Source organism: Chiloscyllium plagiosum, chromosome 23 (genome assembly GCF_004010195.1).
Source record: "Chiloscyllium plagiosum isolate BGI_BamShark_2017 chromosome 23, ASM401019v2, whole genome shotgun sequence".
Classification (NCBI taxonomy): Eukaryota; Metazoa; Chordata; class Chondrichthyes; order Orectolobiformes; family Hemiscylliidae; genus Chiloscyllium; species Chiloscyllium plagiosum.
Window position 1 is genome coordinate 54,007,968 of NC_057732.1, and position 17,209 is coordinate 54,025,176.

Here is a 17,209-nt window from a genome sequence, read left to right on the forward strand (position 1 = left end):
GCCAACAATGTTGGCATCACGAACCTGTTAGCTGTAGTAACTGGTTGAAACTTTATTGCTGGAACTGCACAGCAGGTCAGGCAGCATCTAGGGAACAGAAGATTCGACGTTTCGGGCACATGCCCTTCTTCAGGAATGAGCAGAGAGTGTTCAGCAGGAGAAGATAAAAGGTAGGGAGGAGGGACTTGGAGGAGGGGAGTTGGAAGTGGAGGAGATGCGGTGGAGGGCACCGTCGACCACGTCGCCTTCCTGACCTGCAGTCTTCTTGTTGACCTCTCCGCCTCCATCCTACTCCAACCTATCACCCTCACCTTGACCTCTTTCCACCTATCACATTTCCAACGCCCCTCCTCCAAGTCCCTCCTCCCTACCTTTTATCTTCTCCTGCTGAACACTCTCTGCTCATTCCTGAAGAAGGGCCTGTGCCCGAAACGTCGAATCTCCTGTTCCCTGGATGCTGCCTGACCTGCTGTGCTGTTCCAGCAATAAAGTTTCAACTTTGATCTCCAGCATCTGCAGACCTCACTTTCTCCTCACAGATCTGAAGTACCAATGCAACTCTTCTGCCATTTCTTTGTTCCCTGTAATATATTCCCCTGTTTCTGTCTTCAAGGGCCCAATGTTAGTCTTAACCATTTTTTTCCCTTTCACATACCTAAAAAAGCTTTTACTATCCTCCTTTATATTTTTGGCCAGTTTACCTTCGTGCCTCATTTTTGCTCTGCGTATTTCCTTCTTAGTAATCCCCTGTTGTTCTTTAAAAGCTTCCCAGTCCTCCATTTTCCCACTTATCTTTGCTATGTTATACTTTTTCTCTTTTGACTTTCCCTCATCAGCCAAGGCCACCCCTGCCTCCTCTTAGATAAGGGAGTTTAAGGTGAAGGAACCCTTAGGAAGCAGTGATCATAACATGATCAAATTTAGTCTGCAATTTGAGAGGGAGAAGATAGAATCAGAAGTAATAGTATTACAGCTGAATAAAGGCATGAGGGAGGAGCTGGGTAGAATTGGCTGAGAGAGGAGCCCAGCAAGAAAGATAGCGGAACAGCAATGACAGGAGTTTCTGGGAGTAATTCAGGAGGCAGAGCAGTGATTCATCCTGAGAAAAAAGATGAAACAGGGAGGGTGAGGCAATCATGGTGGACTAGGGAAGTCACGGATAGCAAAAAGGCTAAAGAGAAAGCATATAATGTGGCGAAGTGCAGTGGGAAACCAGAGGATTGGGAAGCTTACAAAGACCTACAGAGGGCAACAAAAAAAGAAATAAGGTGGGAGAAGATTAAATATGAGGGTAATTTAGCCAGTAATATAAAGGAAGGCTGTAAGAGTATTTTTAGATACATAAGGGCAGAAGAGAGGCAAAAGTGAACATTGGGCTGCTGGAAAATGACACTGAGATAGTCGCAGGTAACAAGGAAATGGCTGAGACACTGAATAATTACTTTGCGTCAGTCTTCATGGTGGAAGACACAAGTAATATCCCAAATATTCAAAAGAGTGAGGGGGCAGAGCTGAGTATGGTGGCCATCACCAAGGAGAAGGTGCTAGAAAAACTGAAGGTGGATAAATCACCTGGACCAGATGGACTACACCCCAGAGCTCTAAGGGACATAGCTGAAGAGATTGAGGTGGCATTAGTAGTGATCTTTCAGGAATTGCTGGCATCGTGGAGGGTTCCAGAGGGCTGGAAAACTGCTAAAGTGACACCCTTGCTTAAAAAGGGACTGAGGCAAAAGATGGAAAATTACAGACCGATTAGTAAAACCTTGGCCATGGGTAAGATCTTGGAATCCATTGTGAAGGATGAGATTTCTGAATACTCAAGTGTGTGGTAAAATAGGGAAAAGTCAGCATGGTTTCATCAAGGGGAAGTCATACTTGACAAATCTGCTGGAATCTTTTGAGGAAGTAACAACAGGTTAGACCAAGGAGAACCAATAGATATTATCTACTTGGACTTCAAGAGTCCTTTGACAAGGTGCCACACAGGAGTCTACTGAGTAAGATAAGGGCCTATGGTGTGAGAGCAAGGTGCAGCATGGATAGAAACTTGGCTGTCTGGCAGAAAGCAGAGAATGGGGATAAAAGGATCCTTCTCAGGATGGCAGCCAGTGATAAGTGGTGATCCACAAGGGTCAGTGTTGGGACCACAACCTTTCACTTTAGACACTAATGATCTAGATGAAGGAACTGAGGGCATTCTGGCTAAGTTTGCATATGATACAAAGATAGGTAAAGGAATAGGTAGCATTGAGGAGGTGGGGTGACTGCAGCAGGATTTGGACAGGTTAGGAAGTGGGCAAAGAAGTGACAGGTGAAGTATCACATGGGAAAGTGTGAGGTCATACACTTTGGGGGGAAGAATTCAGGCATGGACTATTTTCTAAATGGGGAGAAAATTCAGAAATCTAAAATGCAAAGAGATTTGGGAGTTCTAGTCCAGGATTCTCTCAAGGTAAACTTGCAGGTTAAGTCAGAGGTTAAAAAAGCAAATGCAATGATGGCATTTATTTTGAGAGGTCTTGAATATAAAAGCAGGGATGTACTTCTGAGGCTCTGTAAGGCTCTGGTCAGACCACATTTGGAGTATTGTGCGCAGTTTTGGGTCCTATATCTCAGGAAGGATGTACTGGCCCTGGTGCGTGTGCAGAGGAGGTTTACAAGAATGGTCCCAGGAATGAACAGCTTAACATATGAGGAACATTAGAGGACTCTGGGTGTATACTCGATGGAGTTTAGAAGCTTGAGGGGTGATCTAATTGAAACTTAAAGAATACTGAACAGCCTGGATAGAGTGGATGTTGGGAAGATGTTTCCATTGGTAGGAGAGACTAGGAGCTGAGGGCACAGTCTTAGAGTAAAGGGAAGACCTTTTAGAACGGAGATAAGGAGAAACTTCTTCAGCCAGAGATTGGGGGATCTATGGAATTCACTGCCACAGAAGGATGTAGAGGCTGGATCATAGAGTACATTTAAGACTGAGATAGAGAGGTTCGTGATTATCAGGAGGATCAAGGGTTACAGAGAGAAAGCGGGAGAATGGGGTTGAGAAACTTATCAGCCATGATTGAATGGCAGAGCAGACTTGATGGGCTGAATGGCCTAATTTCTGCTCCTGTGTCTTAAGGTCTTATGATGATTGAAAAAACGAATGTATTCCTAAATTACTGTCAAATGTAGTGCCACATGTGGCATGACTTGATGCTTTAATTCCTTCTTCCTAAGTTTTGGAAATTATTTCCTAGAATTGTCCATATAAAATATGGCATTCCCCAAAAGGGGAAACTCCAGGAATGATCCGTTTGAACCGACTGGATACCTTGTTGTGACTCTTGTGCCTTGCCCCTCAGCCAGAGATACAATGCTCACTGTATTCTATTGCCATGTGACCATTACCACAGAACTGCAGCAATGAAACCGGTCAGCAGCTCCCCACCCCCTCAGTCAGTCATGGGGGATAAGTCAAGGCAGCTTCCAATACCAGTCCAGGGGCTAGGATATAGTCAGTCTGGGGGCTGAGACACGGTCAGTCTGGGGCTGGGACATGGTCAGTCAGGGGTATGGGCACAGTCAGTCTGGGGGCTGGGACACAGTCAGTCTGGGGTAAGGACAAGGTCAGCAGGTCAGGCAGCATCCAGGGAACAGGAGAATCGACATTTCGGGCATAAGCCTGAAGAAGGGCTTATGCCCGAAATGTCGATTCTCCTGTTCCCTGGATGCTGCCTGACCTGCTGACCTTGTCCTTACCCCAGACTGACTGTGTCCCAGCCCCCAGACTGACTGTGTATGGACACGGTCAGTCTGGGGTATGGACACGGTCAGTCTGGGGTATGGACACGGTCAGTCTGGGGTATGGACACGGTCAGTCTGGGGTATGGACACGGTCAGTCTGGGGTATGGACACGGTCAGTCTGGGGTATGGACACGGTCAGTCTGGGGTATGGACACGGTCAGTCTGGGGTATGGACACGGTCAGTCTGGGGTATGGACACGGTCAGTCTGGGGTATGGACACGGTCAGTCTGGGGTATGGACACGGTCAGTCTGGGGTATGGGACACGGTCAGTCTGGGGTATGGACACGGTCAGTCTGGGGTATGGGACACGGTCAGTCTGGGGGCTGGGATACAGTCAGTCTGGGGCTGGGATACGGTCAGTCTGGGTATTGGCCACAGTCAGTCTGGTGTACGGACATGGTCAGTCTGGGGGCTGGGATACGGTCAGTTTGGGGCTGGGATATGGTAAGTCTGGGGTATGGACACGGTCAGCCTGAGGTATGGGACACGGTCAGTCTGGGGGCTGGGACACGGTCAGTCTGGGGCTGGGATACGATCAGTCTGCAGTATGCACACGGTCAGTCTGGGGTATGGGACACGGTCAGTCTGGGGTATGGGACACAGTCAGTCTGGGGTATGGACACGATCAGTCTGGGGTATGGACACGATCAGTCTGGGGTTTGGGACACTGTCAGTCTGGGGTTTGGGACACTGTCAGTCTGGGGTATGGACATGGTCAGTCTGGGGTTTGGGACACTGTCAGTCTGGGGTATGGACATGGTCAGTCTGGTGTATGGACACGGTCAGTCTGGGGTATGGACACGGTCAGTCTGGGGTATGGGACATGGTCAGTCTAGGGTTTGGGACACGATCAGTCTGGGGTATGGACACGGTCAGTCTGGGGTTTGGGACACGGTCAGTCTGGGGTATGGCCACAGTCAGTCTGATGCTGGGACATGGTCAGTCTGGGGTATGGACATGGTCAGTCTGGTGTATGGACACGGCCAGTCTAGGGTAAGGACAAGGTCAGTCTGGGGCTGGGATACGGTCAGTCTGGGGCTGGGACATGGTCAGTCTGGGGGCTGGGACACGGTAAGTCTGGGGGTTGGGATACGGTCAATCTGGGGTATGGACATGGTCAGCTTGGGGTATGGACACGGTCAGTCTGGTGCTGGGACATGGTCAGTCTGGGGTATGGAAATGGTCAGACTGGGGTATGGCAGTCTGGGGTATGGAAATGGTCAGACTGGGGTATGGAAATGGTCAGACTGGGGTATGGACACGGTCAGTTTGGGGTATGGGACACGGCCAATCTGGGATATGGACACAATCAGTCTGGTGCTGGGACATGGTCAGTCTGGAGATTGGATACGGTCAGTCTGGGGGCTGGGACAGGGTCAGTCTGGGAGTTGGGACACGGTCAGTCTGGGAGCTGGGACACGGTCAGTCTGGGAGCTGGGACACGGTCAGTCTGGGAGCTGGGACACGGTCAGTCTGAGGTATGGATACGGTCAGAATGGGACTGGGACACGGTCAGTCTGTGGCTCCAATGCGGTCAGTCTGGGGGCTGGGACATGGTCCGTCTGGTGCTGGGACACGGTCAGTCTGGGTTATGGATATGGTCAGAATGGGGCTGGGACACGGTCAGTCTGTGGCTCCAACGCGGTCAGCCTGGGGTATGGGACACGGTCAGTCTGGGTTATGGATATGGTCAGAATGGGGCTGGGACACGGTCAGTCTGTGGCTCCAATGCGGTCAGTCTGGGGTATGGGACACGGTCAGTCTGTGGCTCCAATGCGGTCAGACTGGGGTATGGACACGGTCAGTTTGGGGTATGGGACATGGTCAGTCTGCAGTATGGATACGGTCAGAATGGGGCTGGGACACGGTCAATCTGTGGCTCCAATGCGGTCAGTCTGGGGGCTGGGACATGGTCCGTCTGGAGGCTGGGACACGGTCAGTCTGGTGCTTGGACATGGTCAGTCTGGGTTATGGACACGGTCAGTCTCGGGGTTGGGACACGATCAGTCTAGAGTATGGGACACGGTCAGTCTGGAGTATGGGACACGGTCAGTCTGGGGATCGGATACGGTTAGTCTGGGGACTGGGACGTGGTCAGTCTGGGGGCTGGGACACTGTCAGCCTGGGGATTGGGATACGGTCAGTCTGGGGTATGGACATGGTCAGCTTGGGGTATGGACACGGTCAGTCTGGTGCTGGGACACGGTCAGTCTGGGGTATGGAAATGGTCAGACTGGGGTATGGGACACGGTCAGTTTGGGGTATGGGACACGGCCATTCTGGGATATGGACACAATCAGTCTGGTGCTGGGGCATGGTCAGTCTGGGGCTGGGACACGGTCAGTCTGGGGCTGGGACACGGTCAGTCTGGGGGTTGGGATACAGTCAGTCTAGGATATGGGACACGGTCAGTCTGTGGCTCCAATGCGGTCAGCCTGGGGTATGGGACACGGTCAGTCTGGGTTATGGATATGGTCAGAATCGGGCTGGGACACGGTCAGTCTGTGGCTCCAATGCGGTCAGTCTGGGGTATGGGACACGGTCAGTCTGTGGCTTCAATGCGGTCAGACTGGGGTATGGACACGGTCAGTTTGGGGTATGGGACATGGTCAGTCTGCGGTATGGATACGGTCAGAATGGGGCTGGGACACGGTCAGTCTGTGGCCCCAATGCGGTCAGTCTGGGGGCTGGGACATGGTCCGTCTGGTGCTTGGACATGGTCAGTCTGGGTTATGGACACGGTCAGTCTGGGGCTGGGACACGGTTAGTCTGTGGCTCCAATGCGGCCAGTCTGTGGACGGTTACACAGTCATTCTGGGGTATGGACACTGTCAGTCTCGGGGTTGGGACACGGTCAGTCTAGAGTATGGGACACGGTCGGTCTGGATTATGGGACACGGTCAGTCTGGATTATGGGACACGGTCAGTCTGGAGTATGGGACACGGTCAGTCTGGAGTATGGGACACGGTCAGTCTGGAGTATGGGACACGGTCAGTCTGGGGATCGGATACGGTTAGTCTGGGGACTGGGACATGGTCAGTCTGGGGATTGGGATACGGTCAGTCTGGGGTATGGACATGGTCAGCTTGGGGTATGGACACGGTAAGTCTGGTGCTGGGACACGGTCAGTCTGGGGTATGGAAATGGTCAGACTGGGGTATGGGACACGGTCAGTTTGGGGTATGGGACACGGCCAATCTGGGATATGGACACAATCAGTCTGGTGCTGGGGCATGGTCAGTCTGGGGCTGGGACACGGTCAGTCTGGGGGTTGGGATACAGTCAGTCTAGGATATGGGACACGGTCAGTCTGTGGCTCCAATGCGGTCAGCCTGTCAGTCTGGTGCTGGAACATGGTCAGTCTGGGGTATGGAAATGGTCAGTCTGGGGGCTGGAACACGGTCAGTCTGGGGGCTGGGATACCGTCAGTCTGGGGTATGGACACTGTCCGTCTGGGGACTGGGACACGGTCAGACTGTGGTATGGACATGGTCAGACTGGGGTATGGACATGGTCAGTCTGAGGGTTGGGACACGGTCAGTCTGGGGGCATGGACATGGTCAGTCTGGGGTATGGGATACGGTCAGTCTGGGGGTTGGGATATGGTTAGTCTGGGGCTGGGATACGGTGAATCTAGTGTATGGACATGGTCAGTCTGGGATATGGACACGGTCAGTCTGTGGGCTGGGACACAGTCAATCTGGAGGCTGGGACACGGTCAGTTTGGAGGTTAGGACACGGTCAGTCTGGGGGCTGGGACACAGTCGGTCTGGTGTATGGACATGGTCAGTCTGGGGTATGGGACACGGTCAGTCTGAGGCTGGGACACGGTCAGTCTGGGACTAGGACATGGTCAGTTTGGGGGCTGGGGCACAGTCAGTCTGAGGGCTGGGGCACGGTCAGTCTGGGACACAGTCAGTCTGGGGGCTGGGACACAGTCAGTCTGGGGGCTGGGACACAGTCAGTCTGGAGGCTGGATCTTGGTTGGTAAAGTACTGTGGGTGGTCCGAGTCAGGACGCTGTTCACATGATGAGTGAGGAGCCAAATGTCAGGCAGGTCATCTTGTGTCTTGACTCGCTCCCCCTCCTGGGGGCTGTTTTCTTCAGAGACTGTGAGAGAGGCAGGTAATGAGTGGGCTGAAAGTAGGTGGCACAGCTGTTACTATTGGTACAGGTGAGGGAGAGGTCCTGAGTGAGTAAGTGGACCACACAGACAGCATGGAGGGATAGTGGTGTTCGGGTTTGGGGTGGGTGAGGGCGAGTGGGAAAGATGTTGCCGGCAACAGCAGTAGAGCATATGCCGTGTTGGGAGTTGGGTAGAATGGTAGTTATGAAGAGAATGTAAGGTATCATGAAAATGTAGTAATATTTACGTAGATGGACTGAAGATCATTGACCTTACTCCTCGAGTGATGGACATTCCTCCTAAAGACTGGGATTGGATTGACTACATTAGATTTACATTAGATTCCCTACAGTGTGGAAACATGCCCATTGGCCCAACCAGTCCACACCGACCCTCTGAAGAGTAACCCACCCAGACACATTTCCCTCTTACTAATGCACCTAACACTACAGGCAATTTAGCATGGCCAATTCACCTGACTCGCACATCTTTGTGACTGTGGGAGGTAACCGGAGCACCTGGAGGAAACCCACGCAGACACAGGGAGAATGTGCAAATTCCACACGGACAGTCGCCCGAGGCTGGAATTGAACCTGTGACTCTGGTGCTGTGAGGCAGCAGTGCTAACCACTGAGCCATTGTGGCACCCAGGATGGCAACCTTGGTCCAGGTGGGCATGGTCTGAAGTTGTGATCTTGTTTTGGGAAAAGAGAATGCCATCCATCCATTAGAATCTCCAGGTCCCTGACCACAAGGCAAAGACCATATTTCCCCTGATCTGCCATGTTCTGGGTAAATGCCAGGAACCATGCTGGGCTTCCTGACTGACAGTGCTTGTCTAGATGCATGATGGGTGAATTCCAGGAAATCTCAGCAGTGGAGAGAGTATTTCCAGGAATGACAGGTGGTACAATGGCTCGAGAATCCTACAGGAGTGGTGCCATAGGGGCAAGGTCAATCGTTGGTGAGATGAGTTTGTAACATACTTCAAGAGGTCTCACCCGGCCTCAGAGAGTCATAGAGATCTCCAGGGAGAACTCAATAAAACTGATACTTAGCGAACAAAGCTGTAAGATACAGTCCTAGGTATCTCTGTCCCAAGAACCTCACAATGATGATGAAGATAATACAAAATAAGAAACCTTGGCTTCAAATATAAATCCTTTTGGAGGATTGTGTCTACCTTCTGCAGAAATAACTCCCTTCTAAGTTGCAGACTCAGAGACACACTAGACTGGTAAATCAGAGGTGAAAGTAAGGAGATGCTAGAGATTCCTGATGAAGGGCTTCTGCTTTCCTGCTCCTCAGATGCTGCATGACCTGCTGTACTTTTCCAGCATCACTCTAATCTTGACTGGTAACTCAGAGGCCAAGGCTAATGCTTGTGGAATATGGGTTCAAATCTCACTATGGCAGCTGCTGAATTTTAAACTCAATTGATAAATCTGAAATTAAATCTGGTCTCATAAACAATACCTGTGATGATTATTAATATCTTCAGGGAGGGAATCTGTCATCCTTACCTGGTCTCTGGTCTACATGTGACTCCAGACCCACAGCAATGTGGTGACTCTTTGGGCAATTTGGAATGGGCAATAATTGCTGGTCCAGCAAGTGGTGCCAATATCCCATGAATGACTAAAACATTTGTCACAATAGTAAGCAGATTGGTAGTGCACTTGGAGTAAACTTATTCACAAACAGAGGAAGAAGAATTCTCAATTGCAAAAGGGTATTTTAGATTTTTGTCTATTTATAATGATGCGAGTTTGAAATCATAACCGATCACAGATCATGAGTGAGCTTGTTAATCCACATCTACACAAACTGAGTGTTAGAAACTCACATTACAGGAATACAAGCTCCATGTTAAGTATCAGCTCAACCCACAGATTATCTTTCATGACATCTGTTGCCAACACTCACTTCTTGTTGTGAGGAAAAAAATTGGCTAAAAACATCTTAACTGCACCAATCAAAATCCAGTGCTTAAAATCATTAAAACTAACTGTCGAAGTGGCAATAAAACAAGATGAGACATTACAACTATATATGATAGCTTTGAAATCACAGAACTGGAAAGACTTGGTTGAAACAGGAGCTAAAAAAGAAATTGCTCTTGCACGAGATCTTTACAACGTTTGAAATGAATTTACTGCCATATCCACGTTTGATTGTGGAACTGACGATGCTGCCTAATGCACAATCAGTCCAGCACATGGAGATCTCTTTGGGATTGTCAAACTGAACAACTGATTCCCAAGAATTGACCTCAGCAAAAACAAAATCAATTGGTGTGTCAAGCAGAGGAACTCTCAGAATTGTTATGGAGCAGGAGAAACCCTGTGCTATGAGGCAGCAGTGCTAACCACTGAGCCACTGTGCCATTCCACTCCATTCTCCCACCCAGCTTTGTGCAGTCTCCAAACTTGGAAACACTACATTTGGTTCAAACATCTAAATCAATGATAAATATTGCTGAAAAATGTGTTGCTGGAAAAGCGCAGCAGGTCAGGCAACATCCAAGGAGCAGGAGAGTCGACGTTTCGGGCATAAGCCCTTCTTCAGGAATGAGGAGGTTGTGCCAAGCAGACTAAGATAAAAGGTAGGGAGGAAGGACTTGGGGGAGGGGCTTTAGGAATTCGATAGGTGGAAGGAGGTTAAGGTGAGGGTGATAGGCCAGAGAGGGGGTGGGGACTGAGAGGTTGGGAAGAAGATTGCAGCTCCTGCTCCTTGGATGCTGCCTGACCTGCTGCGCTTTTCCAGCAACACATTTTTCAGCTCTGATCTCCAGCATCTGCAGTCCTCACTTTCTCCCAGTGTTAAATATTGTCAATAGTTGGATCATCTTTGCAGTGCCCCACTAGCTACTGCTTGCCATTTGGAAAAGGACCCGTTTATCCCTACCCTTTGCTTCCTGTCTGCTCATCAGTTCCCCATCCATGAAAGCACACTACTCCTAATCCCATGCTTAGTTTGACGTCTTAGTCTCAGCAAGTTAACAACTCCTGTAATGTCTTTAATGTAACATAATTCCAGAATCTTTTTCTTAGGACTATGATAAAACAGTACGACACAGAGCCACAGATAAACAAAATTGTGAGATCAGATCGGACAAAACCTTGGTCAAAGAAGTCTGTTTTATGTCTTAAAGGAAGAGAGTGCGAAAGACAGGGGCAGAGGTAGAGAAAGGGGCAGCATTAGATTTAGGGAGTACCATGGTTTACTAACGGGGTTTCAAGTGTTTGTGTACCGAATTGGTCACAGACAAAGAACTGGCCACATGTCACCCTACATTGCAGGCAAAAGGATCCTCTCACTAGAAGGAGAAAGTGAGGTCTGCAGATGCTGGAGATCAGAGCTGAAAATGTGTTGCTGGAAAAGCGCAGCAGGTCAGGCAGCATCCAAGGAGCAGGAGAATCGACATTTCGGGCATAAGCCCTTCTTCAGGAATCTGTGTCGATTGTTATGGAGCAGGAGAACCCCATTAGAAATGGAAAGGTCTAGGAAGGGGAGGGAGGAGTCTGAGACGGTCCAGGTGAATTTGAGGTCGGGGTGGAAGGTGTTGGTAAAGTGGATGAACTGTTCAACCTCCTCGTGGGAGCACGAGGCAGCGCCGATACAGTCATCGATGTAGCGGAGGAAAAGGTGGGGGGTGGTGCCAGTGCAGCTGTGGAAGATGGACTGTTCCACATATCCTACGAAGAGGCAGGCATTGATGGGGCCCATGCGGGTGCCCATGGCTACTCCTTTGGTTTGGAGGAAGTGGGAGGATTGGAAAGAGAAGTTGTTCAGGGTGTGGACCAGTTCAGTCAGTTGAAGGAGGGTGTCAGTAGAAGGGTACTGGTCGGTACGGCGGGAAAGGAAAAAGCGAAGGGCTTTAAGTCCTTCGTGATGGGGGATGGAGATGTACAGGGACTGGATGTCCATGGTGAAGATAAGGCGTTGGAGACCGGGGAAGCGAAAATCATGGAGGAGGTGGAGGGCGTGGGTGGTGTCCCGAACGTAGGTGGGGAGTTCTTGGACTAAGGGGGACAGGACCGTGTCGAGGTATGCAGAGATGAGTTTGGTGGGGCAGGAGCAGGCGGAGACGATGGGTCGGCCGGGGCTGTCAGGTTTGTGGATTTTGGGCAGGAGAAACCAATCAACAAATCAAGGAAAAAGGGCAAAAGAAGTGAGTTTAGTGCTGCCAGAAACAAATGTTAAAGGATTCCAACAAACAGCAACGTGAAGAATCCCAAAATCAACTGTTCAAATGTCACTATTTCACTATTTACTCTTCACAAACCACCCTAATAGCTGATCTGTACCTCTTTTATCTTTTTAGGATTTGTTTTGTAGTATGTGCATGTGTGTGTGTACAATGTTATTTCATTATATGCTTTGTAGCTAAAAATCACTTTTTTCAGTGACTCTAGAAAGCTGGTTGAACTGGTTTCTTTTTAAAACATATTTGTTCTGAGATAAAGACAAATACAATGGAGGAATCTTTGCCAAGTTAATCATGTTACAACCAACCAAGGGACAGGTGTATAAGGAAGGGGAGACAATTCATCCCTCCTCACCTAGACCTTAACAATTCGGGTGTCCTTGTGGAAGTGTAAGAAGTTGGAAACATTACCTGTTGTCTGGTTGTAACAGACTTTGGGAAGGAGTGAGGTGATGGGGGTATTTGAAAACAAGGGTGAAAACTTCAAAATTACAACCAGAAGCCAATGTAGCAGAGCACAGAGGTGAAAGGGCTTGCTGTCAATTCAGGATGACCTCACGTTTACGGAGGGTAAAATGTGAGAGATTTTTGGAGTGTTTTGGAATAATCTAGTTGAGACTTTGTGCAGCTATGAATAAGAGTTTAAGCAGCAGGTGATGATGTGGGCTGCAGTTGGGGTGGTGGAAAGAAACAGTTGTGATGTCTTGAATATGAAACACTGGGCTAATATTTAACAAGAGAAAATTTGTGCTCAGCCAGTAGTAGATGCTGGATAATCAGTCTGATATTTTAGCAACAGTGGAGGGACAGGGAGAGGTGCTACCGAGCAGAGCTGGTTATCATCAGGAACAAGTGAAGATTCTCACTGTGCTTTTCAGATAATACCAACGAGGGTAGAACAGTGGGGCCAAGGATCACCTTTTAGGGGACACCAGCAGAAACAGTGCAGGGGCTGGAAGAAAAACCATCACAAATCATTCTCTGGCCATGATCAGATGGAACTGCCCCAGTCCCAGACACAGCGACAGTGGAGAGATATTGGAAGACGATTGTGTGCTCACCATGTCAAAGACTGCAAGAAGATTGAGAAGGACGAAGAGGGAATGGGTTACCACCATCAAACTATCCATCATCATCATCTGGAATGTTGAGCAGAGGCACCTCGACACTCTGACAGGTCCTGAAGTTTGGATTGAAAGGGTTTAACAAACTCCAGGAAAGATGAGAATGGATTTGGGAGGAACTGCACTTTCAGAGATAAAAGGCAAAATATTGTGGATGCTGGGAATCTGAAATAAACAGAAAATCCTGGAAATACACAGCAGAAAAACATCTAGAACTGAACCATTAGTTCTCTTTCTCTCCACAATTGCTGTCAGACCCATCATGAATGTCCAGCGTTGTCTGTGTTGATAACAGGTTTAAAGACATTGGAGGGCTGGACATAGGGCTGTACAAAGAAGGGAGAGAGGTCGTCATAATATATTGCTAGACCCCGAGACCCTCCATCCTGCCAGTCCCTGTGACTTGGGGATTTTTGATACTGTATTTAAATACATAGGGAACCACAGCCCAATGCATATACATACTGCAGACAATCAGGGTCTGAAGATTCAGGCATTTGGATTTTGTCTTAACACATATTCGGGAATAAAGAACTAAATTTGAAGAAAGCTTCATTAGGAGAAGCATAGAACATATTCTGATGAAGGATCGTTAGATCCAAAACTTTAACTCTTTCTCTCCACAGATGCTGAGTTTCTCCAGCAATTTCTGTTCTTGTTTCAGATTTCCAGCATCCGCAGTTCTTTGGGTTTTTTTTGGACAAGATGTTCTGTCGTCTTTGGAAGGAATGCTGCATGTTTGTCAGAGGGCCATGCGCTCCATGCCTTCACCAGGCTGTTCTAATGCACTGTGTGACCAGAGCTGTTTCTGTCATTAATTTCTCTTCAACTTACTTAGTTTAGCAGCATCCAGTTCTCCCTGCGCTATGTTGTCCCAGGGACCAGCACCCCCCCACCCCAGACATCTTGCTAAATCAGCTAAGTGATTACTATTCATAGAGAATCGACGTTTCAGGCATAAGCCCTTCTTCAGGAATGATTCCTGAAGAAGGGCTTATGCCCGAAACGTTGATTCTCCTGTTCCCTGGATGCTGCCTGACCTGCTGCACTTTTCCAGCAACACATTTTCAGCTCTGATCTCCAGCATCTGCAGACCTCACTTTCTCCTCAAAGATTACTATTCATACACAATCAGGTCCAGTCTATTTGACTTGTGAGGCATCAGAGCTAAGCCCAAGCTGTCCTCCCCTTCTATGCACGGATTACTTTCCAACTGGGATAGCAATCCGAGAGGAATTCTGATCCATTTGCCCCTCAGCGAAACACTCACTGAGGTCAGTCATTTCCTCTTTGCAGTCACTGTTTTATATAGAACCCCTTCAGTGTGGAAACAGGCCATTCAGCCCAACAAATCCACTCCAACCCTCCAACTCCTTACCCTGTAACCCTGCATTTCCCATGACTAATCCACTTAACCCATGCATCCCTGAACACTGCGGGCAATTTAGCATGGCCAATTCACCTAACCTGCACATCTTTGGACTGTGGGAGGTACCGGAGCACCCAGAGGAAACCTACACAGACACAGGGAGAATGTGCAAATCCCCACACAGACAGTCACTTGAGGCTGGATTCCTAACTAATGGAAGCTTATTCAGCACTAATTAAGATTCAAACCTTGTGCCTTCTTAATTTATATAGCTCAGAAGGTAAGTACACACGGCTACTGTCGATTTCCTCACCATTTCGTTAATCCCACCTTAGTCACATTAGTAGAAGCAGAAGAGTTTCTTTTCATGGAAGGCAGTTCAGGTCATGCCTACAAGGTTTAGACTTTGATGAAGCTGTCTTAAAATCAATAAATCCACATGTACTAATGTGTTATATTGCGTAAGATGAGAGTTAATTGCACGTTATCCAGTGACATCTGTCACTGAAATAAAAGTAAATGATCATTTTATTCAGATCCTATTCTAATCCAGGCTCTTTTCACAAATCGTAGCCTGACCAAATCTCTGACAAACACATTCTGTGCAGTGAGTTATTGTTACAGTGCTATCTCTGTCACTCTTTTATATAGTATCCAATGGATAACAACATGAGGGAACTGCACCCGCTGTAGCTCCATGAATGGGAAAGGAACATTGAAAGGTTAGTGCTTCTGTGAAACAGTCAAAGCACTGTACAAATAGATAGAAACCACAATTTAACATGACAATGTAAATATAAAGAAAAATGTAGTGACTAGTTCATTATCTTCACTGCCGAAGATTTTAATAATATGCTGCCTCAAGTTCTTCATAGATCGGAACAGCAGAATAGAAAAGCACATTCCATAATCTAAACCAAACTGAATATTGATTTTGAAGAATGATAAAAGATTCAAATGCTTTGAGAATGCTATACAAATTATACATTCCTTAACTCGTCCTAAACCTTTGTTTCAATGCTTTTCCCTCATTCTCCACTGCTGCGGTAGAGAGAGCATTCACTGCTTATCATGCTGGCACTGAACCTCTCTGAGATCAAAGAAATCAGAGATCAGACCAGCAGAAGTTTCTGAAACAGGGGCTGGTCGGGTAATGAAAATGTTGTTAAAGGTGTAAGGATTGGAAATGAACTGATTGGAGATGCTGCATTCCTGAGAAGATTTAAACACTAAAATAGATAGAGTCCAGCGTTATAGAATGATTTTTGTGAAACACTTTTAGGATCCTGATCATACCCCTTTATAACAACAATGTTTTATTATCCAGGCTTTCTGATATTATAGACAGCAATTAAAGGAGTCTTGTGTTCCTGCCTTTACATCCAGATAGAATAACAGAGCAACAGCAAGCCAGTATTTGCTTATAATTCCTGATTCTTAACCCCAGAAGCACACTCGATATTCCTGGCCGATCATGTTTTATTTTCAGGGAAAAATAATTGAATGAAACATGTTCAATGTCTCAATTTGCCTATTTGCACAACATGTCAAGTAATCACTGAAAGTAACTCGCATCTACCAGGACCAAATTACCTTGATTTATTAATTAATCACTCAAATAAACCAGAAGCGAAGTGCCCATTTTAATAAGCAATTTCAGTTGCCCTGCCCCCTTAGGGGTACAGGTTTCAGCGTGTTATAATACAGCAACGGAAGCAGACATTGCAAAAATGATATAAATTTATCCATTAGTACAGGCAACTGCTAACAAAGAATGTCTTTAGCAATATGAGATGTCAGTTATTAAACAAGGATGAGCTCGAAATCGAGGATAACTCTTTAACCTCGTAATGTTAATATCGCCCAGAGATATTACTGGACAAAGCGACAGAGTTCAGAAGGTAACCCGCTCTAGTCGCTTGATGTCCCGTTGATTTGGCTTCACGTTGCGCGGAATTGAAATGTAAGGATCGTTCAAATATCAGAAAATTTTAACCACGAGATTCTACAAAGACATTTGCAGCGTTTGCTGAAGACGTCAAAGGAGTATTGCATTGCTAATGCTAGAGAATCCATCTCCAAATGTCTCTAAGTCTAATAAAGACAGCATCTTTAACAGGGGATTGTCAAGTCTTCTGCATAGGTTTGAAATTGAGTGTATTGTTCAGCTTCAGCACTTGTCATTATTAACATTCAGATTGTTCAGGACAAATGCAAACTCTGTTACATATTAAAGTTGTAAGGTCTTACCGATTATTCATTCTGCTGGTTGTGCTGGGAGCCCGGTGTTCCTGCGGTTACTCTGTAGCTCCTTACTGGGAATGGCTGAGCGCACAGTTCGATCCCCGGTTCGCCAAAGCCAACTCGGAGCGAGTTTCTGATCTCGGTGCGGACCCTCCGCCTTGGGACATCACACAAGAACATCAATTCAACTCAGCCCCGTCTCTCCGTTCACTCGCAACAGTAACTTACCGGGGGACAGAGGGGAGGGGGCAGAGGAGAAAGGAGGGGGCAGATGGGAAAGGAGGGGAGGAGGGGAGGGAGATGGGAACGGGAGGGGAGGGGGAACGGGAGGGGAGGGGAG

The 17,209-nt window shown here is 47.8% G+C and overlaps 1 protein-coding gene across 1 annotated transcript in view; it reads right to left on the reverse strand.

Annotated features, from left to right (window-relative positions):
* The window catches only part of LOC122561484 (metabotropic glutamate receptor 3-like), a 256,129-nt gene that overhangs the window by 238,425 nt on the left and 495 nt on the right, over positions 1-17,209 (reverse strand). The window contains exon 2 of the mRNA XM_043713230.1: positions 16,876-17,026. The gene's annotated coding sequence lies outside the window, so the exon portion shown is untranslated. The remainder of the gene's footprint in view (positions 1-16,875; positions 17,027-17,209) is intronic.